The sequence below is a fragment of the Neurospora tetraspora genome (genome assembly GCF_033439725.1).
Source record: "Neurospora tetraspora strain CBS 560.94 chromosome Unknown B0H65scaffold_6, whole genome shotgun sequence".
Classification (NCBI taxonomy): Eukaryota; Fungi; Ascomycota; class Sordariomycetes; order Sordariales; family Sordariaceae; genus Neurospora; species Neurospora tetraspora.
In genome coordinates this window covers 24270-51250 of record NW_026944388.1, presented here as the reverse complement: position 1 = coordinate 51250, position 26981 = coordinate 24270, and the positions used below count along the sequence as shown (strand labels likewise).

The 26981-nt window shown below is 27.2% G+C and overlaps 1 pseudogene across 1 annotated transcript; it reads left to right on the top strand.

Moving 5' to 3' along the window:
- Positions 1–22622: 22622 nt before the first annotated feature.
- Positions 22623–22709, top strand: B0H65DRAFT_t376 (annotated as a pseudogene). Its single transcript has one exon. The product of its transcript is annotated as a tRNA-OTHER (tRNA).
- The last annotated feature ends 4272 nt before the right edge of the window (positions 22710–26981 follow it).

Below are 26981 nucleotides of genomic sequence, written 5' to 3'. Positions count from 1 at the left end.
GTTATATTATATTAATTATATATATATTATATTAGAATTAATATGATAATTTAGAATTATATATTCACGTATTAGTTATATACTTTAATTATATATAGCTTTACGTACGCGCGTATAGACTAGCCTACTAGGCTTTCGCCTATATAATTAATCCTCTACGTATATTTCCCTTTTTCTCCTTCGTATAATAATATATATCTTACCCTACTCCCAACGGTACCCTCTCGCCTCGTAATAAGGGCTCCAATTTTATTTTAATTATTAAAAATTTAACGTCCTTTCCAAGAAGGACCGATACCCCTTACTATTAATCGAAGAGACTATTTTATATTTAATTAGAACTAAAATATTTACGAAGATTAATATCTAATAAATTTTCTATTATATTTATATATTTTAAACGATAAAGATTTTATTATTTTCTATATATAGTACGGGGCCTATGAATATAAAGTATTACTATTCGGTTTTATTAATGGGCTTATTACCTTCGAGGAATTTATTAATAAAGTATTAATAAATTCCTTCAACGATTTTTATAATACTTATATCGATAATATTTTTATTTTCCTAGAAACGGAGGAAGAATATAAAATTTATATTAAGAAGGTCTTAGAACGCTTATATAACGCCGGATTCTAGGCGGATATTAAGAAGTACAAATTTTATATTACGTTGATAAAATTCCTAAGCTTTATCGTATTAATTAATAATATATCGGTAAATTTAAATAAAATTATTATAATTCGTAATTAAAAGGAACCTATAAATATAAAAGGAGTATAATCTTTTATCGGTTTTTGTAATTTCTATTATAAATTCATAAGGTAATTTAATAGGGTAATTTGCCCTCTTATTTATTTAATTAAGAAAGATATCCCTTTTAAAGGGAAAAACAAATATTAAACTTTATTCGACGAATTAGAGCACGGGCTTTTAAAGGCCCCTATCCTAATTTACTTTTATTACGAGAAATTAATTTGCGTAGAAATAGACTCTTCTAATGGCGGTTATACTAGCGTTTTATCCTAATTATAAGAAAATTAAAAATAATATTTGGTAGCCTTCTTTCCAAAAATTATATTGCCTATTAAAATAAATTATAATATTTATAATAAAGAATTATTAATTATAATAAAAGTATTAGAAACTTAGCGTATAGAATTAATAAGAGTTTACCCTTTCTTAATAATTATTAATTATTAAGCTTTAGAATATTTCTTTATTAAACGTCTCCTTAATTCCTATTAGGCCGGCTAGGCCGAAACGATATCCTAATATATTTTTAAATTCACTTATTGCCCCGGTAAAGAGAATATAATTGTAGATATATTCTTATAGAAGTTCGAAAACTTCTAAATAGTAAAAAATAAGAAGGAGGGTTAAAGGATTCTATATTTATTTTATAAAAATAATAAAGGGGTTTATTTATTTATTAGAAATAAAGGAAATATATTAAATAATGAAGTATAAGGATTAGTTATAAAATTATCTTTCTTAACCGACGATGAGGCCCCCCCTCTATTATTCAATATAGAGTTTATCGATACGCTTTTAAAAGCTAATTAGAAAGACGTATCCTTAAATATTTATTATTCTAAGGCGCGGAATAGGGATTTAGAATTTACCCTACAATAGGATAATCTCTTATTAAAGAAGGAAAACCACCTAGTAATACCCGAAGGAAATTTATAATGTATTTTTATATATAAAACGTACTTATATTTTATTATAGGCTACCCGGTTTATAATAAAATACGTTAATTTATAATATAATAATATTAATAGGTAGACATATTTAGTAATATTAACCGGTTCGTTAATAATCATTAGATTTATAAGGTATTTAAAGTCCTACGAGATAAAATCTTGAAATTATTATACTTTTTAGGCGTACTAAACCGTTTTTAGTAATATATTATTATAAATTTTAAAAGTATACTTAAGGATAAATATAATTATAATAATATAATAGTTATAATAGACCGTTTATTTAAAGCCTCTTAGTCTATCCTTTATAAGAATATTATAATAATTAAATAGGCTGCTTATTTCTATTATTATAAGCTATAGTATATATATAGCTACTTTAAGGAAGTAGTGAACGATTAAGGTTTATAATTTATATTATCCTTTATTAATAAGGTTTTTAACATTTTGGGGATAAAATAGAAACTATTATTATTAGGGTACTTATGAATAGTTAGTTAGGCCGAAATTATAAATTAGTATATCGATTAATAGTTAAAATTATTTATTAATTATAATTAGGATAATTAGTCCGTTATTCTACTAGTGTTTGATGTTATTTAAACTTCCCTTCTTTATAAAAGTATTAGGATATCCTTATATAAAGTTATTATAGGGTATTCTATATTACTGTTCTTTTATTGGGATTATAAATCTTCTTTAATCTCTATTAAAGAACGTTATTCGAAGGAGGAGGCTTAATAAATAATATAAATCCTCTATAGCTTGTAAGAATCCGTACGAGTAGTTATAGTTAAGGTTTAGGAAAAGTAAATTATTTAAATAAATAAATATTATTGGGAGTTTAATTTCAGAGTAGGAGATTGTATATTTATTATTAAGAAACTTTCGGCGATTAATAGGCGAAGCGATAAATTAAATTTCCCTTAGACCCGTATTCCTTATTTGATTAAAGCGATGTTTAATTATTTGTACGAATTGGAATTGCTATTTATAGAGTACGGAATAAAAGTTTATTATACGGATTATTTATATAAATATATAGATAATCCTTTACTTAGTTAAATAAATAAGAACCTAATAGGTAAAATAGTTAGTAATAAAGAAGAATAGGAGGTAGAACAGATTATAATATTATAATTATTTAATAGTAATTTGTAATACTAAGTAGATTAAAAAGGTTAGGATTCTAATTCTATTTAGTACCCGGTTAACGATTTTAAATATTCGCTAAATTTAATTAAAACTTTCTATAATAATAATTTTAATAAATTTGACCCCCTAAAGCAATTTTATATTTACAAGGGCGTATAGTTAAAGAAATTACTATTATAAAATTATAAGGAGGGTAATATATTTATAAAAGGAAATATATTGGGTAAATTATTAAGGAGATTAAATTGATTGAAGAAATGAAGAGGATTTACAGAAGGATTATTGAAATTTTATATAAAAAGGAAGTTAGGAAGTAAGGTAGATTATTAAATAAGTATTGCGTAATTATTTATCATAAATAATTTATAGAATTAATTTAATAGTATAGTAGTAGGATTAAGGGCTTTTAAATTGTATTATAGGCTACCCCGAAGATATTCCTCCTTTATTTAAAAAATAATTGTAAAGGATTATAGGTTCGAACTACGTTGTTATTCTTTTTATATTTTGTAAAATTCTAAGGGTAGAATTTTCTTTAAAGGGGGGGGGTAGTATTATAGCCCTATTTAATAGAGTATACTTTAGTAAGGATTAGTATATTATATAGGTTATATAAATATACTTAATTTAATTAGTTATAAATTAAATAAGGAAGAGTAAGTCCGTTGCGAGTTTAGGTTTAGGAATATATTTTCCGCGCTACCCCTACGTATAATTCTTTCCTTTTATTTATTCTTTAATTATAAATTCTATATTAAACGTTAATAATATTATAATTATACCTCGCTCATTACGTACCTTTATACCAATTATTAAATTATTTACCGTTAGAACAATAATACTATTAATAATATTACCCCGCTTCGCCCTAAACGTAATTATAAACCTATACTTTTTTTAAGTACTTAAAGTTTTAATACTATATATATTTAAATATATATTTATATATTTATATATTATAATTATTATTTAATACAATTATTTTCCCTATTTATATATTATATAATACCTATTTCCTTTACTATTTAACAACCTAACCTATTAAATATTAAAATATAAAAATATAAAAAAATATTATATAATATCCTTTATACTAACTTTATTAATTAACTATTAGTTATTATAATTCTATATTTCCCCTTTTATATATTTATTTTAATATTATTAGTAACCTTATATAACGAAAATATAGCCCGGGCGTATTAAAAATAAAGTATTTATTTTATTATATCTTACTACCTTTATTGTAAACTATTACTTCTATAAACTATATATCCAAATTGTAGCGTAATAATATATTCCAATCTTCTATATTTAAAACTAATATTAATATTTAATCTTTATAATCCTTTATATTCGAATTATATTTTAAGTTCTTCTAATTATTACATAATGTCGTAGAGGATAACAATCGTAAAATTATATTACTTTCTACGAAAATAAGAATATATAAATTTATAATATATTTAACGTAGAAAAATAATTATAAAACCTATTATGTAGCCGACGTCTTTTATAAAAAGTACCCCCAAAAATATATTTCTTTAATTTTTATATATATATTGTTTTAAAAATCCCAATTAATATCGTTTACTAAATATTATAATTCCATAAACACTATATACGAATTATCAAAAAGGATCCCAATTTGGAAAATCGTAAAACTAACGTTTTATAATAGAAGACCGAAATAATTCTTCTCAATATATTTACTATAACGTAAAAGACTAAGAAGTATAGCCGGCTTTCTTCTAATTTACCCGCTATATTTAATAATAAAAAATACTCGCGGGACAAAACGTTTACAAGCTTTTCGAATTGAAATTAACCCCTTCCCTACTTCGACTAAAACTATATATTCAACCACGAAACGAATTACTCTTCCTCGTAAAATAGGAAATTATAAAAAGAAATTCAATTAAATTTAGGAAGTTAAAGGCACTTTTAATTACAAGCCCCTCATCTCATAATCTAGCGCTAACTAACCAATTTCGAAAAATAATACGATCGTATCACGGGCCGAAGGCACCGTTAAATATAAGGTATAATCTTTATTATTATACGAAGGAAGTAAGAGAAATATACGTAATTAGGGTAAATATAGGGTATAAATGAAATCTATTTATAGATCTACCCCGTAACCGCTACTAAGGCTGCCCAATACTATAACTCTATTATATAATAGTATAATATATTAACCAATAGCAGCTATAGCACAACTAGCACAAGGCATATAATCTAACCCTATAATATTACCCCCTCGCAAAAGAAATACCCGTCTATTAAAAATCGCTAAAATATATAATTTTACCCTTTAAATCCATTAAAGTAAACCTTCTTAATCACCCTGTAAATATACCTAATTAAATTCAAATAAAATCCCTTAGTATATATATGAAAATAAAAGGTTACTTAACGTTAAAATTCCTACTCAAAAGTAAAATACTAATTAAAATATCGTTAAATATAATCCTTCTACCGAAATATTTATTATTATACTAAATAATTCTAAATAACGCTCTAATTATTTTTATAACTACTATTTCCCCTTTCTACTATCGCTAGCCCCCGTAAAGGAATACTATAAGGGCCCTATAATATAACGGCGTACGAAGACACTTAAAGCGCCGCTACTAATATAAGTAATATAAAAACCGTATATTCGAATCGTATTTATAATTCTTTCTTTTTCCTCTTTACAATATAACTATTAAAACGCTTTATCCCGTCTACGCTAACGTATTACAACCATTATATAATCTTATCCAATTAAGGGAACCGATTCAGGGAAATTATTTAAAGGGAACCTACCTATAAAAGTCCTATAATATAATAAAATAAAGAAATTAAAGTATAGGTAAATTTCGGGCTATCCTTCGGAATAGGTTTAGGAAATTCGTTCTTTAAAAATTTAAAGTAGGGTTCACGCTATAAATCCTAAATTCTTTTTTATTAAATTCTTTTTAATGTGTTACTTTTTATTTAATTCTATACTTCGTTAAACCGGTAATACCTTTAAGTATAATAGTATTTCTAATTATTATACTAATTCTAATATCTTTAAGGGGTTATTCTAAGCTTTTATTAATTTCTTCTTTAATTATCCCCTTGTTCTTTTAACCCAAGCTAATAATAATAATATATCGGAATTAATATTATAAAATTTGTAAATAACGTCATCGTAACCTTCTAAATCCTTAACTAGTTATTAATTAAATTTATTAATATCTTTCTATTTAATCTGATATTATTAACGACCGGTAATTACCTTACCGTATCCTATAATATTTTCGAATTCCTATTCCTACTATTTATTATTATTATATTCGTCGGTCCTAATTATTATTCGACCCTAATTCGCCTAAATATCGTCTTCGATTTTATATTATCCTAATAATCCCGCTATCTCCCAAAATTTTATTATAAATATATAGAATACTAAATTAACCTTTATATTCTTAGGGAATTTAAACCTTATATAATATAAATCCGATTCGGTAACGATAAAAGGTCCCTCTTATTTAAATACTAATTTTATTTAAAGCTTTCTTATAACGAAGTTCTTCGTATTTAATAAAATTCTATCGCCGATATAATACTTAAGCGTATTATTATAATTTCTATTCGTATTCGCCTCGTATTAATCTTATATTTATTTCGATAAAGCTATTACCCCGTCCAAAATAACTTAAAAATTACTAATTACCTCTAAAACCTTAAAAAAAACTCCTTCTTCTATACATGGGAAATATTCGGTAAATAAAATTTAATTAGTTTAATACCTATTCGAAAATAAAATTTACAATTAATATAGAAGGGGCTACTACTTATAATGTTAGAAATTATATTATTATGAACGAATTCAACTAAAAATAAGTAATTAGCCCAATTATCCTACGCTTAATTTAAATATAATTTCAAATATTACTCTATCTTTATATTAATCCTTTTTATTCAATTACTAATTTAAAAATAGAAAACCGATAATAATTTTACTATAATACCTACCCGTTTATATACAATTCTTTAAAATATTAAAATAAATTATGAACGTGTATTAAATATAATACTATCCGGTAATTTATAAATACTATAAATCTTTTCGATAAACTTCTTAATTAATTCGTCGGTTTTTAAAATCTCCATTGGAATATAATACTTTATTTTAATAAAGCGATTAATAATAATTACTATATACCTATAAATTCTTCCCTATTGTATATAGGGTATTATAAAGGTATTGTAATTAACCGAAATTTCGGACTATAATTTAAATAATGTTAAGAAAAGCTTTAAAAAGTCGGCGGGTAAATACTTTAAAAGCTTTATTTTTATATAAATTAAGTATATGTTATGAAAATCTTTAATTAATTAATATGTTTTTAATTAATAGTAGAATTTATTAAAAGTTGCGTAACGTCCTTTTAAAATTAAAATAACGTCCTAGTTTAATTATACATATTTAATAAATAAATTATAATTAAATATCTTCTTCGTCTAAATTAATAAATACCCTCTCTCCTATATCCTCCCTCTAATATATTCGACTTTATTCAATTCACAATACTCTACGAAGGCAATTCTAAAGTTCTTTTTAACCTCTAGAATTCAATTTCTTTAATTATTTTTCTATAAGTGAAAGACTATTTTCTATATTAAATTAGACTTAGCGTAACTATTATTAATCAAATTGCCTATTAATTTTATAATATTAAATTCGTAAAAATTGAAATTCTAGAACTCCAAATTTTAATTGTATAAATCCATAGTATAACCTATATAATAAATTTCTTTTATGATTCCTAAATATAAATAAAAAAATATCTATTAATTCGTTTTTTTCTTCGAAAAAGGCTAGATTAAAACGATTTAAAATAATTAATAGCTTCTTTCTTATTAATAAATATTTGTCGTTAGAATCTTATAGCCTATCTTCTAATTTCCTACTTAAAATATCAAATCTAACATTATCCGGGCCCTATTAATATATAACCTAAAAACTAAACGGCTAAAGAATTATAACTATTTTATATATTAAAATATAAATTATTTCGTTGTTATAAATATTTTAAAGTTCTTATAAGTTGTAATAATCTTTACCTCCTATTAAGCTCCCTCGAATTTTAAGGACTATTCTTCTAACGCCTTTATAATAATTGATAACTCCTTATTATAAATATTATAATTATATTCCGCTATACAATACTTAGCTGAAAAGTAGGCTACTAAATAAAAAATATTATTATTTGCCTATTAAAAAACAATTCTTCTAAACGCCTAATTTAATACTATTACGCGAAGCGATACTTTATAAGTAATATTAATATAAAATAATAGAGTAAATAATTAGTTACTAGATAGAGTAATAGTATATAATAATTAATAATAGTATTATTAAAGGAAATTGAAAATAAATACTATCCAAAGCTTTAATTTAGAACTTTATATACGATTTTATTGAATATAAGTAAAATAAACGTTACGTTAATATAATATAAATTAATAATTTAATTAATTTTAATAAAGGTTAATAGGGAAAATAGTTCTATGTAATATATTTTACTTAATAGAATAATTTTACGTTTAATAGAATATATATTAAGATAGAGTAGAATATTTAGGTACTTATTTAGAATATCCTATAATATTTCTCCTTCGATAAAAGGAGAAGAGTATTTACTATTTATTAAGATTATTATTAAATATAAATAAAAATTTAAAATTATTACTTTTTTTATTATTAATAAACTACTTATTTTATATTTTATATAATCCTTAATTACTAAAAATTATTTCCGATAATTAAAATATTCTAATATAAGAACCGAATAATAGCGAATAGTTAATATAAATAGTAATAATAAAGGAAATCCTTAATAATAGTTATAATAGAACGAACGAATATTAAAGTTATTATTATGTTTATAAATATTTTTATTAAATTTAGGAGGATTTTAATGCGTACGTTTATAATTAAACAGGGAATTCTTTTATTTCTAATTATTTATAATATTATTAGGACATAGAAAGTACATAGTCGGTATAGTATTAAAGGGATTAGTAGAATAAATATTTAATATATTGAATCTATCTAATATACTTATAAAATTAAACGTACCGCGAAATAATATATTATTAAAAAAAGGTTACAAAGAGGAGTAATATTAAATATAACGTTAATATAGTGTACGTATATAGTAAACGCCAATAGAAGAATATAGTAGATATAAGGTTTTTAGAATTTAATGAATTTTTAATATATATTTAATAATTCTACCTTTAATTATTCTACTATTTCTCCCTAATAGAGGTTGGAGTTTTCTAAGAGATATTTATATTTTTTAAGGGTGGTAGCGATAATATTAGGAATAGTATTTAGGTTATCTATTTTAGCGGTAATTAGGATATCTTTAATAATTTCTATTTTATAAACGATTTCGACTTCGTGTATAAGAAATTTACTTATAGTATATCTCGTTAGAGCTATTTAAGCGTAGTATAAGTAGTTTAAGCGATTTAATAAATTACTTATTTATTCGAATGAACTAATATTATAATTAAGGTATTAGATAGTTAATAAGGTGGCTTTTAATAGGCTTTTATTAATAAAGGCGGGGTTATTATTATTACGCTTCTTTAAAGCGTTATCGAAAATACTTTTAATACTATATATTAATTTATTCTACGAAAGATTGTGCGTACCTATAAATTCTTTCCTATAATTATTAATATTTATTATATATATTTTAATAACCTTTTTAATATTTATACGTAAATTAAAATTAATTTTAATATTTAAGTCCTAATAATTGTTATTAAATATATTAATTATATTTTCGAAAGATAGGTAGGATTTACCCTTACTGCTAGCCTCGTTATAAATATTAATATTACTACGAAATTAGACGATACGTAAAGTAATTTTGCGCGCCTTTTTAAACGTCGCTTTAGCGTTAAATATATTAAATAGTATAGTTAAGATAATGATAATAAAAATCGGGTATAAAACGGCGATAGCGTTATTAATTAAGAAATTTAATTTATATTATTTTTAAATTTTTAAAAAGTCGTAGCTATTAAGTGTAATAAAGCGGCCGATAGGGTTAATAGGTTTTAAAATAATATTATTAGAATTAATATAGTATTAAATTATATATAAAACGTAGTAGATTTCTTCTATATAATTACGGTAAAAGGTAGTATTACCGTAAATAATAAGAATAATTAAAGTAAATTCGAAAGTCTTTTCTAAGTACGAAAATATATACGAATATTAAAGTAGCCGAATAAAGTAGTAATTTAATTTTACTAGTCGCTAAATTTACTATTAGGAACAAAGTCCTAAAAAATCGGCGTTAAAAATATAGTTAACATAAGATAATATAGGTTACTATTTAGGGTTTTAAATTATTTCATCGAAATTAATTTGAATATTAGTACGATCGATTATATAATGGAACATTAATAGTAATTAATCGTTATAAAGTACGAAAAGGTAATTAATTATTATAAAGGGTATACGATAGTAGCCGTCGTTAGCCTTCATATTATTAACGATTAAAATATTATTTAGTATATAAAATTTGGCGCTAGGATAATGGTCGGATAGGTTATATGGGCTGTTAAAGTTACGTAGGCCGGTAAAATAATTAATAATATATTAAAAGCGAGTATATTAGAACAAATTGTATAAATATTCAGTATTTATATTAATAATACGATTAGCGATAAAATCCGGGACTATAATATATAAGTTATTAGTATTAAAATTAATAAATTTAGAAGCGTTATTAGCTATAGTATAGCGATTGAGGTACTTTATTATAATTGCTAGCGTTGGAAAACGTTAGTTTAATTCTAAGGTGAGCGGAGCTATTAGGCGACTTTATAATAAGGTACGAAGGTTATTATTAGGATTGCTAGAATTATTAATTTAATTATTAAAATTATTTATAAATCTAATATTAGGAGGCATTAAAGGTATTTCGACGTCTTCTATAATAATAGGTAATATAATAATTAATAGGTAGAAGGATAAATTAAATAAATAAGGGGGATTATAAAAATAAAATAAATTATAATAAGGTTAATAGAATAGAGAAGAGACTTTAGAAGGAAAGAAGGATTTTAAATTACATAAAAGATTATATACGTATTAAGACTTTTTAACTCTATTTAAAATTATTTTCCTAATTATTTATTAAGAGAGTTATTTACCCTATATAATTGTATTTATTTAAATTTTAATAGTCTTACGTATTACTATTATTTTATTAGAATAAAATAGAATGGAGAGCGATAAAACTATAAAAATAATATAATATAGTATAGATTAGCGATATTACCTAATAATGTTATTAAAATTGGGAAGTTAATTAAATAATATTTTAGAAATTTCAATAAATTCAAAGCGAAAATTAAAGAAAATAAAAACGAAGAAGATTTAATAAAAGAAATATTTACTTCTTCTCTCCTACGTTATTAAAAAAGTTTTTAGCGCTCCTATTAAATTTATTTTAAAGTCGCCTATTTTAATAATTAATATACTAAATTATTTTCTTACAAATGCCCCAGAATAGAAGTTTTGATAGGTATTCTATATCGAATTCTTTTATATTCTCCTTTAAATTCTTTATAAGTTCGGTATATAATTCCTATATATTATCCTTATTCCAATATTTAATTTATTTAATAAAAGACTTAATACTTAATAAACTTTAATTCCTAGCCACTAAGGTTTTAACTTCCTATTCCTTTTAACCGTTAATTTTTATAGGCTTAGGAGGCGGTACTTTATAATTGAAGGGATCCGGACCTTAGGCGGGCTTATAAAAGTAAGCTACCGAAATATTTAAATACGTACGCTAATTGCTAAGTAAATTAAATTTATAAATTAGAAGGCCAATATTTTCGAAAATTTTATAAGAGCCTATATATTTTATAAATTATTTCTTGTTTAAGTTGCCGGGTAAATAATAACCTTTACCTAGCCGTAAATAATTTTTTTTTTTACTTTTAAATATAATTAGAGAGTATTTAGCGTTATAACGTTCTTTAATAATTATACTAGCCCTATCGATAAATTCGGCTACTTTAAATTAATATTCTTAATATAATAAAGTTAATAACTCCGCGGTTGATGCCTCTTTTATATCCGGGACGAAAAGATTAAATATAGCCCGAAGTTTAAACCTATACTAATTGGTTAGGCGATAATCCGATCATAGATTGGATAGTATTATTTAAATTATATTATAGAGTTACTAATATTAATATTTAAAGAAGAGTATTAATTGTATACTATATATAGATTACTATTTCTACCATCTAATTAATACGTTCCGATTATCCATTAATTTAGGCGTAATAAACCGTAGAGAAAAGTAAATTAATAGCTAAAACTTCGAAAATACTACGCTAAATGCCGGAAACGAACTTAGGATTACGATTATTAATAATAGTAACCGGTAAACCCTAATTATAATAATATAAAATTTAGAGTAGGATTTTAGCCTATTTACGCGCGCTATAGGTTGAATAATTTACTAATAATAATGCCTTCTTATTAAATTTGTAAATGATATTATATATTATATTAAATTTATTGAAATTAGGGATAGATTATATAGTATTAGCGGATTTAACGGTTAGTATATTAGTAACGAAGTCTATAGTAATTGTATAAAACGGGCGCGGGAATGTTCAAATAGGTAAAAGTTCGCCGGGAATCGGTTACTGATCGTATTAATTTTAACAGTATCTTTTATAATATTTAACGTACTCCCGAACTATTTATCTTTTATAGCGTATGTGGAATTAAAGTAAATTATCTATTATTTTATTAATAGCGAAATAATACTTTTTATTATATACTAATTCTAGTATCTTCTATATATATAAGTAAGAAATGTAAAGACGTCGTTCGTTTTGATAATCGACGTAGTAAGAAAGACTATCCTCGAGTAGGTAAGGATTACCGGGCAAATTAGGGCGTTTGCAAGAGCGGCGTATATAAATGTAATTTGGGGCGTTAGCCTTTTTAATTAATTAGAGAATTTTATTATATTTGAAGTCGGAAGGGTATATTTTAATTAATTATTTTTAAAAAGTAAAAGCGATAATTAGTAAAACGGTCCGAATATTGGGAAGAATATCTACATATAAGAAAGAGAAGGCGGTAAAATTTTCTAAATAGTTAAAGTAGGACCAAATATCGGTAAGTTCGTTAGAAATATTATTATTATTAATCAATTCGGTAATAAATAATTTTAATAAGGCGTTGAGAATAATATTTAGGGGATTTAAAATATAAAAAATATTTAAATTGAATTATAACGCCGAATTGGTAGTATTAGTAAATTTGGGGGTTAATTTTAGCCAAATTTATAGTACGTAACGAGGTATATTTAATAATACCGGCAATAGAAGCGTAATTAGTAATAATATTTACGCGCTATTCGTTAGATTGTACTATCTTCTCAAATTTCCGGAGGGCCTAAATAATAACTACGATTTCTACTTCCATGGAACTATATTTCTTTTCGGTCGGAGTTATTAGTTTTAATAGGAAGTAGACCGGTTTAATTATAGTTGGGGGAATTTTATTCATACTAGGGATAAATTTACTATCCTACGGGTATTTGAATTGGAAAACGTAAACTCTGTATATTATACTATTGGCGTTACTCTTAATAAATGAAGCCTCGTTTTTAGCGTAATGGAGTATATATATTTACTTATACAAATTTTCCTATATACTACGAAAAGCTTCGATTTCCTCCTTAATTAATATAAATTTAATTTTTAATATATGAACTTTTTTTACCTACTTTATTATTTTTGGCTATAAATTTCCCGATTTATACGCTTACTCGGTTTTCTTACAGGTAAATAATTCTTCTTTGATAGTAAATTAAAATATTCTTTATTTTAATTAGCCGGCTATTCCGAAGTAAATTTTAAAAGTATTTAAAGTATTAGGAAAGTTGAGCTTTTAGAAGGCCTTAATACGGTCTTTAATACACTTACGACTTTCGCCGTCGATAATATTACCGAATAGCTATATAGAGGGGTAAATTATAAAAGATTTATTAGCGCTAATATAGATACGGTATTTATTAAGGAGGTTTATTATAATACTAATATATTTTAAATATTCTTCCTTAGTATTACTAAAAATAATAATATTATTAATATAGGCGCGAATAAAGGAGCGGTAATCGAAGAAAAGTCGATCTATAAACCATTATATAAAAGCGGGCGAGTTTTTAAAACCTATAAGCACGACGTTAATTTGCTCAAAATTACACGGGTTAATTACTACTATCCTATTATAATATTTTATAAAAATAGGTAATTGATGGAAGAAATTGGCGGCGTTAAAAATTAAGAACAATTTTTTATTAACTATAGTATTAATAATATCCTTTTAATCGGGTAGCGGGTAAACGTCCGGAATAGTAATATTATTTAGTAGCTGTAAATTAATAAGTATACGACCCTTATTAACGCCGTTAACCTTCTACTATATGATAAATATAGGGTACGTAATAGGTATAAGCTATAATATAAACGCTATTTTACTTTAAACGTACATTTTATTATATTAGTTATCGAGAAATTCGCGGTCTTTAGTTCTAAGTAGGTAAGCCCTAACGATTCTCCGCTAATTCTACTATCCTTCGACGAAATCGATACGTATTTCATCTTCTTCTTTTATTAGAACGATCTTTCTATTTTTAAAAACGTCGACGTACTTATTTAGGAGGCTCTTTAATTACTAGGTAAAATTAGGATTAATATTATTAATACTAATACTTATTTTGGAAGGGATAGAATCGATATTATTAAATTTATTTAATTTATAAAACGGAACGTTAAAAGCTTTTTTTCGAATAGTAGCTTCTTTAACGTTTTCGGTAGTCCTATTAATATATATAACGTATTATTTAGGAGAGAGGTTAATTTAGATCTTAGCGGCTAAATAGATTACGTCTAATACGTCGAAAAGTATAATTTTCTCGTTAACCTTAGGCGAGGGACGTATAATTATACCAATTTAGGTACTTGCGGGAATGAAAAAGTTATCATTAGAGTAGTTGAAATAAGGAATTATTTTATATATTTTATTATTTACCATAGTACCTATTAAATTATAGAATTAGGCGTCAAAAATATGAATAGGACGTTTACTTTGGTAGGATTATTAATTATTAAATTGGGCGCTAAAAGGCCTCCGAAACGTTAGAACGTAGGTCCTTGGTCGACGTTAACGCCAAAATCTATTTCGACGACGGTATTGTACTTAGTACGTCCGATTACCCCCTCTTACGATAGCGCATTTCGCGCGCAACGAAGGCGTAGGTAGTGGTAGTATTAAAAGTATTCGTAGTAGTTTATTAAATAGTTAATACGCGCCCGAGAATTCTACCCGCGCCTCGCCCAACGACGATAGTAACGCCCGCGTAGCGACGACGCGACGCCCGGCTATTAATAAAGTAATAGAAAATAAAATAGACCGATATATATTGGGTTTTACCAGAAAAATTAACTTTTTTAAAATTACCGACCAACGGAAGGCGTAGGCGATATATTATTTTGCGACCGCTACGGAAATTCTAAAGAGGTTTAAGCTGTGCAAGATCCGTATTAACCTAACCAAAATTAAAATTAAATTACAATGATAATAATAACGAATACGCCCCTTACGGGCAAACTTATTTAGGTTATTATCGTTGGCGGTTCGAAGTGTAGCGGCTTTAATCCTACTACGTTCGGTTTCGAAAAAATATAAAAGGTAATCCCCGACCGAATCGAACGAATGTTAACTGTAAAAAATAAATACCTACCGGCCAATTCAATAGCCTAGTCCCCCGAATAAATTTTAAAGGGTATTAATAAGAATAAGGAAATAAAGGCGAAGGCGGTTACGAAATTATAGAGCGGCGATTCCGTTATAATTTTCGAATCCGACGGAAGCGGCCGAATATAATATTTAAAATACTAAGTTTAGGTCGAGGCTATATTTAAAAAGGGGGCTACATTTTCGTTCCGTATAATCGCCGTTTTAATTAAAGGAATACTTTAAAAATTCTACGATAGGGTTTTTAAAGGGGATTTTTTCAAGGAGGTTAATTATATTAATAATATCCCTATCCTTTGAATTAAAGCGTATTATTAATGCCCCAATTCCGAAAGAGGTACCCTTTTCCTAGACGTAATTACTACGTCCGAAGCCGATAAAATTATACGGGACTCCTTCTTTTAGTGCGGTAACGCTTATAGATATAAATTATTCGAAGTAGCGGCGGTTTTATAGTAATACTTTAATTACTACGAATCTAAATATTTATTTATATATTTTAAAAAGGACCCTATTTACGGAAGTTATAATAAGAAAATATACGTTAAAAGCAGAATTAAAGCCTAAAAAATTAATTACCTTTCTAATATTAACCCAGCGCTTATCCGTTACGGCCCTTATTAAAAAGATGGGTATATAATATATTCGAAGGAATATCTTCGAAATGCGCGATAGTTGGAAAGGTTTCTATTCTGCTCGCCGAACGCCCTAAGGAGTTCGCCCCGCGCTAATAGCGCGAAGAGACTATTATAGAATTTACGGATGAAGTAGATTTAATTAGAACTATATTAATTTCCGAATTTAATATTCCCCCCCCCCCCGAATTTAAATGCCCACCTCTTCTTCCCCCCGCCCCCCCTCCTCCTTACTTTATTAGTATCGCTCCCTTTTTTATTACTTTTATTATTATTCCTTCTATTATTATCCCTATTACCCCTACTGAACCTAATATTATACCCGCCTTCGTACCCGCTATTATTAAGAAGAGACGCTTTAAGCCGAAGAATGTACTTTTAAGATATAAAATTAAGAAGGTCGGATATAAATCTAATTACGAACGAACTGAAATTTTGTAGAAAATAATTATAGCCTAAGTAAGGTAGCGGCGCCTTTTAGCCGAGCCCGGTAGGGTAATTTCCCTCTCTCTCTCTTAGGCCGATTTAGGCTAAATAATATTGTCGGCCCTCAAGTTAGAACTTAAACTATAAATTTGAAGATCCTTTACTAGAATATAAGCAAGTCTTATAACCGATATACAACTATATTCGAATAGCGTGAATACTACGATATTGTAGGAATATAAGAATTTAGACGAAATTTAAATAATTATAGGTTGTATAACCCAAATACGCTTCGGTATTAAATAGTAGATAGTTTATATTGCGGACGAATAGTAATATATACTAGTAAACGCTTCTTACGGGGAGAATAGGAAAGCGAAAGCGGGAAGGATTGGGTAAAAATATATATTAAAAGAAAAACGGAAATTATAATCTAATCGGTCTATTTACTAATCAAGAACTTTAAATTAATTAAATTTACTATTAAGGTAATTATTAACGTTATATACGAAGTACAAAAATAGGGCGTAGTAATTTCGCTCCTACTACTAAATTTAAAAGGGGCGTTCGATTAGGTTAATTATAGGTAATTCTTTCATACCTTGTATAAGAAGAGATTCCCCCTCTAACTATTCTAATAGATAAACGCATTAATAAATAAAGGAGTAAGCTAGCTTTTCTTTAAGGGAAAAAAATCTCGGGACTTTTATATCTTAGCGGGGGTTCCGTAAGGATTACCACTTTCCTCTATCCTCTTCCTCCTCTTTATTATTATATTTTATAAAGTTTTAACTTAAAAATTAAAATAGTAGGCTTAATAAATAATACTAATATCCTAACAGTTTTGCGGATACTAGAAGAAAATAGCGCGAAATTAGCGGAAATATAATGGATATACAAAACATAAGTAAAAGAGAGGGGGATAGAATTTAAAGTAAATAAATCAAAATTTATCTACTTTATTAAAATGTAAGAATTATATTAATAAATAATAATACTAAAGGATTTCCCCCTAGTACTTTTTAAATTAGTACGGTTCTTCAATATAATTTTAAATAGAAAATTATTCTATAAGGCCTATAAATACGTAGTAATAAAGAAAATAAATATATAAACTTTTGCCCTAATTAAATTAGTAATTAAAATATAAGGATATAGCCTAATCCGCGCCTCGGAAATATATACGAAAGTAATCCAAAGCGCTATAATTTATGGCGCTTCGGCTTACTATATCCTAATAGAATTATACTAAAAACCGAAGGGATTTACTAAATGAGTATTTACTACGTAAACGAAATACTTCTGTATTGTTACAAATATATATAAAGTTATAATAATCTATAGTTTAGAAATAAAGACCTTTCTACCCCCCCTCGACTTCTATTTTAATAAAAGGGTTAGGGCTTTTAAAGAACGATTAATTAATGTAAGAATAGAGGAATTTATAAGAAGTGTAATAGTTTAAGTTGGATTATTAATATAATAGCGGCGGAAATGAACCGTTATATAACTAGCGAATAGAGAGGCTAAAAGGGAATAGGCGGAAAGATAAGTACCGATTAGTAATATTATTATTAAAGAAGAAGGACGCAACTAACCTATAATTAGAGAGAGAGAGAAATAGTTAGAAATAATTATATAGAAAGATTAAGTTATTAAATAATCGGCTAAAATCGCTATAGCGGTACGGAAATAGGGTAAGAACTTTAATATAATTAAGCTTTATATTAATTTTAATAGTAATACTCTTTATTAATATACTTAATTTAATAATAATAATAAACCCGCCCCCTACTACCTCCCTAAAATTAAGGACTCCCTCCTAATTTAGGCCCGTACTAATAAGATTAGGCTATAATGTTTCCTATTTGAACGTAGCGTATTAAATATAATAATACTTTATTACTAATATAGTGTAAGCGAAGAAACCTTCGCATATTTAGTAGTGAATTGTTTTAAAAGGATGGAATTTAAATTATAATTTAAATAGCTGTCTAATATAATAAAACTCTACGCCCTCCTCAATACCGCAAAAGGCGTAAAGTAAATTTTCGGCCAAGTATTCTAATAAAGTAAATTCAAAAAATACTAGTTGGTAATCCAATTAAAAATAGAAAAGGAGGAAGAAAAATTGTTATAAAATTAATAATAATAATATATATACTAATAATTTACGAGTAGTGTAAACGAAATAAGGGCGAAGCTTTCTATTTTTTTAGAATTATTACATAAAATAATTAAAACGTTAGACTAAAATTAAATTCTTAAGACTTATTATTATTATTATCCTATCTACTATCCTTTATATCCCTCCTTCCTATTACGCTCTTCTTCTTTTTAATAATATTAAGGTTTATCCTATTATGTTGCCGCTAGGGTAAATCGAAAGTATTTTAATTAAAATAGTTAGGTTTAAGGTCGATATTACTAATATTTTTAAAAGTTATAAGTAAAGTAACTACGGCCGCGGGGGTAGTATAAAGGAACTTTAAAATTAAAATTCAATTTCCCAATTATTAAATTTAGAAAAGGGTTAATTACTATTTAAAAACGGACTAAATTCGAAAATAAAATTACGTACTGTACTTTTAAAGTTGGTAATATTTTTTTATCCCTATTGAAATAAGGGCAAACTCCGTATCTAGAACCGGGCGAACGGCGGAAACGAAATTCAAACCAATAATACTATTAAATTTGGATTAGATAATAAGAACGGAGGCCGTAGTAGGAATAATAATTAAAGTTATAATAACGATAATAATAAGAGTTACCGAACTGGTAAAGGGATTATTATAAGCGGATTTCTAAGCCGCGAAATTAAATTTCTAATCCCCTATCGGGCCGGTAACCTTATGTATAGTAATTTCCTAATCGGCGGTAGATTTAATATTTAATAATTTAAATGCGGCTTTATAAAAGAAGAAAGTACCGTGTTGAAGGTTTTCGGGGATATTACGTTCCGTCTTATTTATACCCTTATAGTGAACGTAAATATCATTAAATTTAATAATTAAAAAGAAATTAGCGGCGGAAATAAAATAAAGGCGAAAATAATTAAATAATAATTTACGGACGTAATTTATATAAATAATAACGATAATTTCCTTTTTAAATTCTTTATATTTAGCTTTAGTAGGATAAATAGAGGGAGCGGCCTCGATAATACGTTAGAGGGTTTGGATATAGCGGAGGTAAGGTACCGCCCGCTTTTTATATTTATTATTAATAATAGGTTTTTTACGTAGGGTATTAATAGCTGAGGAAGCTTCGGGAGTAGGACATTTATTACGACCGCGCGGACTTTTAATAAATTTAGAAGCTTCGCGTTTAAATTTATTTTTAATAGTATTAGGAATAATATTGGTCTCGTCGTTAGGGCCGTTAGTATTAATGGGTTTAGTTATTTTAGTAGCAATTGTAGGGTAAAGGGAGGGTAAAAATTGCGGTAAGAGGGAGAAAGAAGGAAGGAGGAGGAAATTTAGGGGGGAGGCTACCTTTTTATACCCGTAAAGGAAGAGGGTAGGACCTACCCGGAATTTTACTTGAAATAAAATAAAACGTAGGTTGGAAATTTATAATATATTAACGCTACGGAAATAGGAGTTTAGATTTACCTAAGCTTTGCGGCAACGGTAAGTAAATTTATAAAAGTACGTAATAGTTTTTCGATAGGGTAATATACCGGTGAGGGCAACTACGACCGATAGTATATATAAAGATGTATCGCCGGTAGCCTCTACCGAGTAGCGATAAAGACGCGGGGGGTTTTTACCCGGGAAATATGGTTTTTCCTCCCGGCTTTAACCGACGAAAGACCGCATACCCAAATAGGCAATTAGTTAGATAGACAGTCAGCGTAAATAAGACCATTATTAAATTGGGCGCTATAGCGCACTTAGAAAGTATTTAATTAATGAACTATAAGAATAGTATCTCTTTTAGCGAATATTTTAGCAATTAACGTATTTTTTCCGGCTTCTTCTTTTTTAGAAAAGACGTCTCCTTATACTTTTATATTAAAAATAAATTTAAAAGAGTAAAGAGCGGTAGTAAAATCTATTTTTATACTATAGTAGCAAAGGAAATTAGTTCCTAATAATATATTCGGGCCAAGTTCTTTAATAATTAAAGCGGATATTTAGAAATAATTATTAATTATAACGCTATTTACTTTTCTTTTTATATAGAAGTTAAATTCGGCGATAGTATTAATAACCGTTTTCGAATTAATTCCCTTTATAACCCTCGGCAGGACTAATAAATACCGAATATTGGGTGAAAACTTTTCGATAAATATACGGCTTACTATAGTTAATAAATAACTGGAATTAAAATATATAGTAACGGCGGGAGTATTAGGGTTCGATTTAATATTTACTTGCAAGTAGGAAATAATTTTCCTTAAATTTAATTTTCCGTTTCGTAAAACGATATCTAAGATAGCTTCGATTATTTACCCTTCCATAAAAGCACATAAATGACATTAACTTTTATACTATACCTCTAATAATTTAAACTTTTATCCGTTAGCTAATATTAATAATCTTAATATAATATCCACTTCTTTTACTTTACTAACCCGATCTAGCATAGCCCGAAAATTCTCGGTAATTATTATTCGATTTTTAAATAAAGGATTAAACGACCTATTAAACGTTTAAAGTAATTCTAAACGTTTAAGAATCATTATAAAATTAGAATTAGATAACAAACTTAACGATAAGGGTATAACGTAGTCGTCAAGGTCGGTACTTTTAACAGGAATAGTATTAATAACAATAGCCGGAATTAATAAAGACGAAGTCGGTAGAATGGAAATTTATAGAATATTAGAAGATATAATATTAAGGGGAATTAAAGAATTAGTAAAATAAATAGAAGATTTATTATTATACTTAATAGCGGAAGTATTTATACTAAATTCAATTGCCTCTTCTTCGAAGTTCCTTGTAAAGTAGTAATTTTCGTTCTATAAATAGTAAACTTTATTATTAGCGTTAGAATTATTTATAAAAACGGTCGTAGAATTAACGTAAATATAACGACCATCCCTAAAAAAGCAACGCTTGTCGAACTTTTTACTCCCATAACAATAACGACTATTCTTATTATCCGAACGGTTACTATCGTATTTATTAAATCTATTACTGAATTTCTTAAATCCTCCGCTATTGAAATAAAACTTCGTAGTACCCTTTTCGGTAAAATTATTATTATTGGGCTATAAGTCTTTTTTAAAGAAAGGTTTACTACCGTCCTTATTTCCCTAAAAATTAGAATAAACGGCTATTATAGCGTTATTTTCTATTATATTATTAGCGTTATTAGTAGCGACATAAATTGAACGTAGACATTTAGAAAGATCTAAAAGTTTACTACAAATAAATAAAACTTTTTCTTTACTATTATTAATATATTAACCGATAAAGTAATTAAGATTAGATTTAGCGTAATGAAACTCTAATTTATAATATAAATTATTCTAAAAACGGGTGCAAAGTTAGAAATCGGTATTATTACCCTATAGACGAATATATTTAAATAATTCCGTAAAAAGATTATATAAAGCCCAATTATTTTTCTTATATATTTCGATGGTAAACTTATTTATTTCGAACTATTTTTACACTTTATAGATTTAATACCGAAAATATAATATAGAGCGTTAGTAATATAGCTAAATTTGCCGTAAAAGTTGTTACATTCGGTGTAAAATAGGGTATTAATTTACTAGGAGAATATAATACCTCGTAATAATTATTAAAAATTATTAATTATAATTTCGCAACGTTTAATATAAATAAGCGAAGCGTTATTAATTATATTAATAAATAGGGGGGATAGCTCAGTTGGGAAGATCTGAGTTTGGTTCACCTTCGGTTTTATCCGAAAGGTCGTGGGTTCGAATCCCGCTCCCCTCTCTTTCATCCGATTTTTCGGATAAAATTTCTTCCCCGCTTTCCTCCCTAAAATAAGCGTTAAAAATATGGAGGGCCCGCTCTGGTCCAAAACCCTAGTAATACGTGATTAGGTACGTGTAAAATTTATTTTTATTCGAAGAAACGGCTTCTCTTTTCGTTCTAGCTAATAGGGTTTTGGAATTAGAACCCCACCTCCAAAATCCATTCCGGAGCTACGGTACTAGCTCGGTATCAGAATCTAGAACCCGTACAACCACTATAATAATTAGCTAATTATAATATCTTTTACTAATCCCGGCCTACATAAGCGTATATATATAAATAATTAATAGAGGCTAATCGGCGAAGAATTCTAACGAGTAAAACCCCTCCCCTTTACCCCTATACCTTAAAAATAAGATAAAAAACCACCCGACGAAAATGCGGTACCGAAGCGCCGGGTAAGGGGGGCGGGGTTTTGGAATTGACTAATTAGAAGTAACGAAGTCTATTGGGACGAAAGATAACGATAAGAAAAGACGATAAATAACGAAGCAACCAAAATCTCCTCCGGGCGCGAGGCGGGGGCTAGGGTTAGGGTTGGAAATAGGGTAGTTGGGGGTTTTCATCCGTTATACGGTTTTTCCTCTATATTAAAAAAGGAAGCAGTACCGCATACCCACTAAGTAAAACTATAGTATAGTTTAGCGTAATGAAACAATATATATATATATATATATATATATATTAATAAATAGGTGATAATCGGTATAAACGTTAATTTTATTATTAATATAGACTCCTTATTTTTTCTTACTATTAGGGGCGTTAAGGAAGAATATACCGACGTTAAAGAGCTTTTATTAAATAAATTTATTATTAAAAGTGCTAATCGGCGTAGTAGATCTTTCGTTAAGAATAATATTATTATAAAATTTAAGTTCCTTAAAGCGATTATATAAATCTTCGAATATTTCGCGGAGGGTAGTATTATCCGTTATAATATTATTATTATTAATTTTAGCCGACTATTAGGAAGTATTAGAAGAAGCATTAACGAAGCGTACTAAAGGTTATTGAATATTTATAGATTAATTACTTTAGCAAAAGGTTGAATATAATAAAGGAATTTGAATGGGAGGAATTTGAACGGGAGTTAGTTAGACCGAAAGAAGTATACTCTAATTTTAAATTTAACGAACTTAACAAACTTACTTAATTAAACGGGCTCGCTATTCGACTTAACGGAGCTAATATTTAATTTCTTCCTCGTTAACAGGGGCTCTTTCCCATTCGGCAAATTCTTCGGGAATTATTATTATAGTATAAGTAGAAATATAACGGCCGGTTAACGGAGGTAATATATTATAACAGAAATAAGTGGGTTACTAATAAATATCATTGAATAGGGGTAGACGGTTAATGTAATTAATCCGAAGGTTTTTATATAATTAGTAAAGTTAGCGGTATTACGCGGATCCTTAGCGCTAATTATAATAGTATTACTAATAATAGTAATAAAGCTTACGGTACATTAAAGCCGATTAATAATAAAATTATCGGATTATTGAGTAGGATTATATTGAGCGGCGGCCGGAGCGGGTAAATTAAAACCGGGCTTTACATTGTTTTGGGTAAAGTATAAGGTATTTTAGACCGGATTAATGAAATAGATTGGGAATTTATTAACTATAGTTAATTTAGGCTATTCGAAAGTTCGTTCTTATTACTACTTTTAAATAAATTTAATTAGAGTTTCCGTTTATACTATATTGGCGAAGTATTTGGTGGTAGGATTGGTTATAAATTATTGGGCAAGATTGGTAGCGATTTTAATAATTAAATTAATATAGGAAATAACGGACTCAATAGGCGAGAGCGGACGAAGGGATTGATCGGGGTAAGAAAATTGTTCTATTAGAATTGGCGGTAAAGAAAGAAGAATAGGGATGTGAATAGGATCTACGAGACGTAGCGTGTCGACTATTCTAATAGTATCGGAAAAGTTATTAAACGAAGATTGAGAATTGGAAGCGACAGAACTATTAGTATTAGGGGGAATTAGTATATTAGTAGCTATTTTAGTAGTATCGTTGTTAATGTTATATTAAATAGCTTTATTATTGTTAGCTTTTAGTTCAATTATATACTATTATTAATACTTTTTCTTGGATTAGGCGGAAGCGCCGTCTCTTTCCTTAGGGAAAGGCTAAATTTAACGTCCTTTAAGGGGGTATTTAGCGAAAAAATTACAATATTTACATAGAATCTATTGGATTTCTCTATCGGCCGTATTAATATCGACGATCCAACTTTTATTATATATATTATTATTTATTTCGCTAGCCCAATCTTCTTGAATTTCGATTTGGCTAATTTTTATATTGAGGCGAAGCTTAGCAGTTTTAATAAAAAGTTCGGCGGCCGGAAGGGTGATACATTTTTCGTAGTAAAGTTGGGATTAGATTACTATAAATTTAAAAATTTAATGTACTTTATATATTAGATAATCGTCCTAAAGGCTAAAAGTTGTTTAAGGAGTAGTATTATTGTTTAATATCGTAAAGGTTAGCTTTAAAACTTGAGGGGATAATAAAAGAATTATAAAGAAAGTGGGTTTAAAATTGAACGGGATAGGTAAGTACTTAATTTGAAAGGGCAAGTTAAATAAGTGGTTATAAGTCTAATAAATTATCATTGAGACTAACGAAACGAAGATAGAATTTCCCCCTTTACGAAAGGAAGAGACGAAAAGGGATATAAAAGAATCATAAAGTCGGTTTAAAATTAAATTGTAGGTACTATTTATTACGCGAAGCGATATTTTATAAGTAATATTAATATAGAATAATAGAATAAGTAATTAGTTATTGGATAGAATAATAGTATATAACGGTTAATAATAGTGTTGTTAAAGGAAGTTGAAAATAAGTATTGTCGAGAGCCTTAATTTGGAACTTCGTATACGATTTTATAGAGTGTGAGTAAGATAGACGTTAGGTTAATATAATATAAATTAATAATATAATTAATTTTGACGGAGGTTGATAGGGAGAATACTCTTATATGATATGTCCTGCTCGATAGAGCAGTCCCACGCTCAACAGAGCGTGTGCCAAGATAGAGTGGGGTATTTAGGTACCTGCCTGGAATATCCTATAACAAATATATTCGTCTCGACCACTATCCTTTTATCCCAATTATAAATTTTCAAAATTAAAACTATCGTAAATACGGTTTTAAAATCGTCAAATACCTTCTAATACTCTATATTCCAATATCAATCAGCTATCTTCTAAGTAAACTCATAGAAAAACTTAACCATTCCCGAAAAATTCTTAAAAAATAAACAATAGAAATTAGCGAAGCCTAAAAAGGACTATAGCGCCTTCTTTAATTCTAAAACCTCCTATATAATCACCGCCTTAACTTTATCTATATCCATCTCAATACGGCCTAACGTAATAATTAAGCCTAAATATTTCGTCCTTACTACCCGCTAACTATCCTATAAAATACTAATTTAATCCTAGGCTCGGCCGCCTAAAATGAGATTAAATTATTAAATAATATTATCACCTAATTTGCTTCCAATAAATTAGTAGGCTAAAACCACTTAAAATTTATACCTACCCTCTTAGTAATTCTCTCCTATAACCGAACCCTTCTATATTAAATCCTACGTCTAATCTAAGACAATACTAAAAATTGCTAGGAACGTACTGAACTTATTTCTAATATTAATCAACGAACCAAATCTAACTCTAATAATAACCTTACCTCGGGCTCTAGCACCGCTAGTATACTCTCAAAACCCGGTCCATTATTTAAAAAAAGCAACGCCACTATCGATTTTAATCCTATCTCTCCCTCCTTACTAATCTCCTCCTTAACGGTTTCCTCCCTAACGACCTTCACAGCCTCCTTATATAGGACCTTAGGTATCCAAATCTAGAAGTCGGGTATATCCTTAGGAAGGCACTTAGTACATTATTTCCTATTGAATTTAAACTCTCCCTTCTTCCAATCCATTAATAAATTATACTATTATAACCAAAAGAGCCCCAAGATAATTAAATTATCTAATAATAATATAAATATCAATATATCAATTTCCTCGTTATAAACGCCAATCCTCATTATTAACCGTATATATTCAATAATATTAATATTAATATTACCGTCCGCCAACCTTAATAATATTAGCCGCTCAAATTTCTATACTAATAAATTATTTCGTTTAACGAAATTTATATTAATAAATACTTTACCTATACAACCGCTATTGATTAA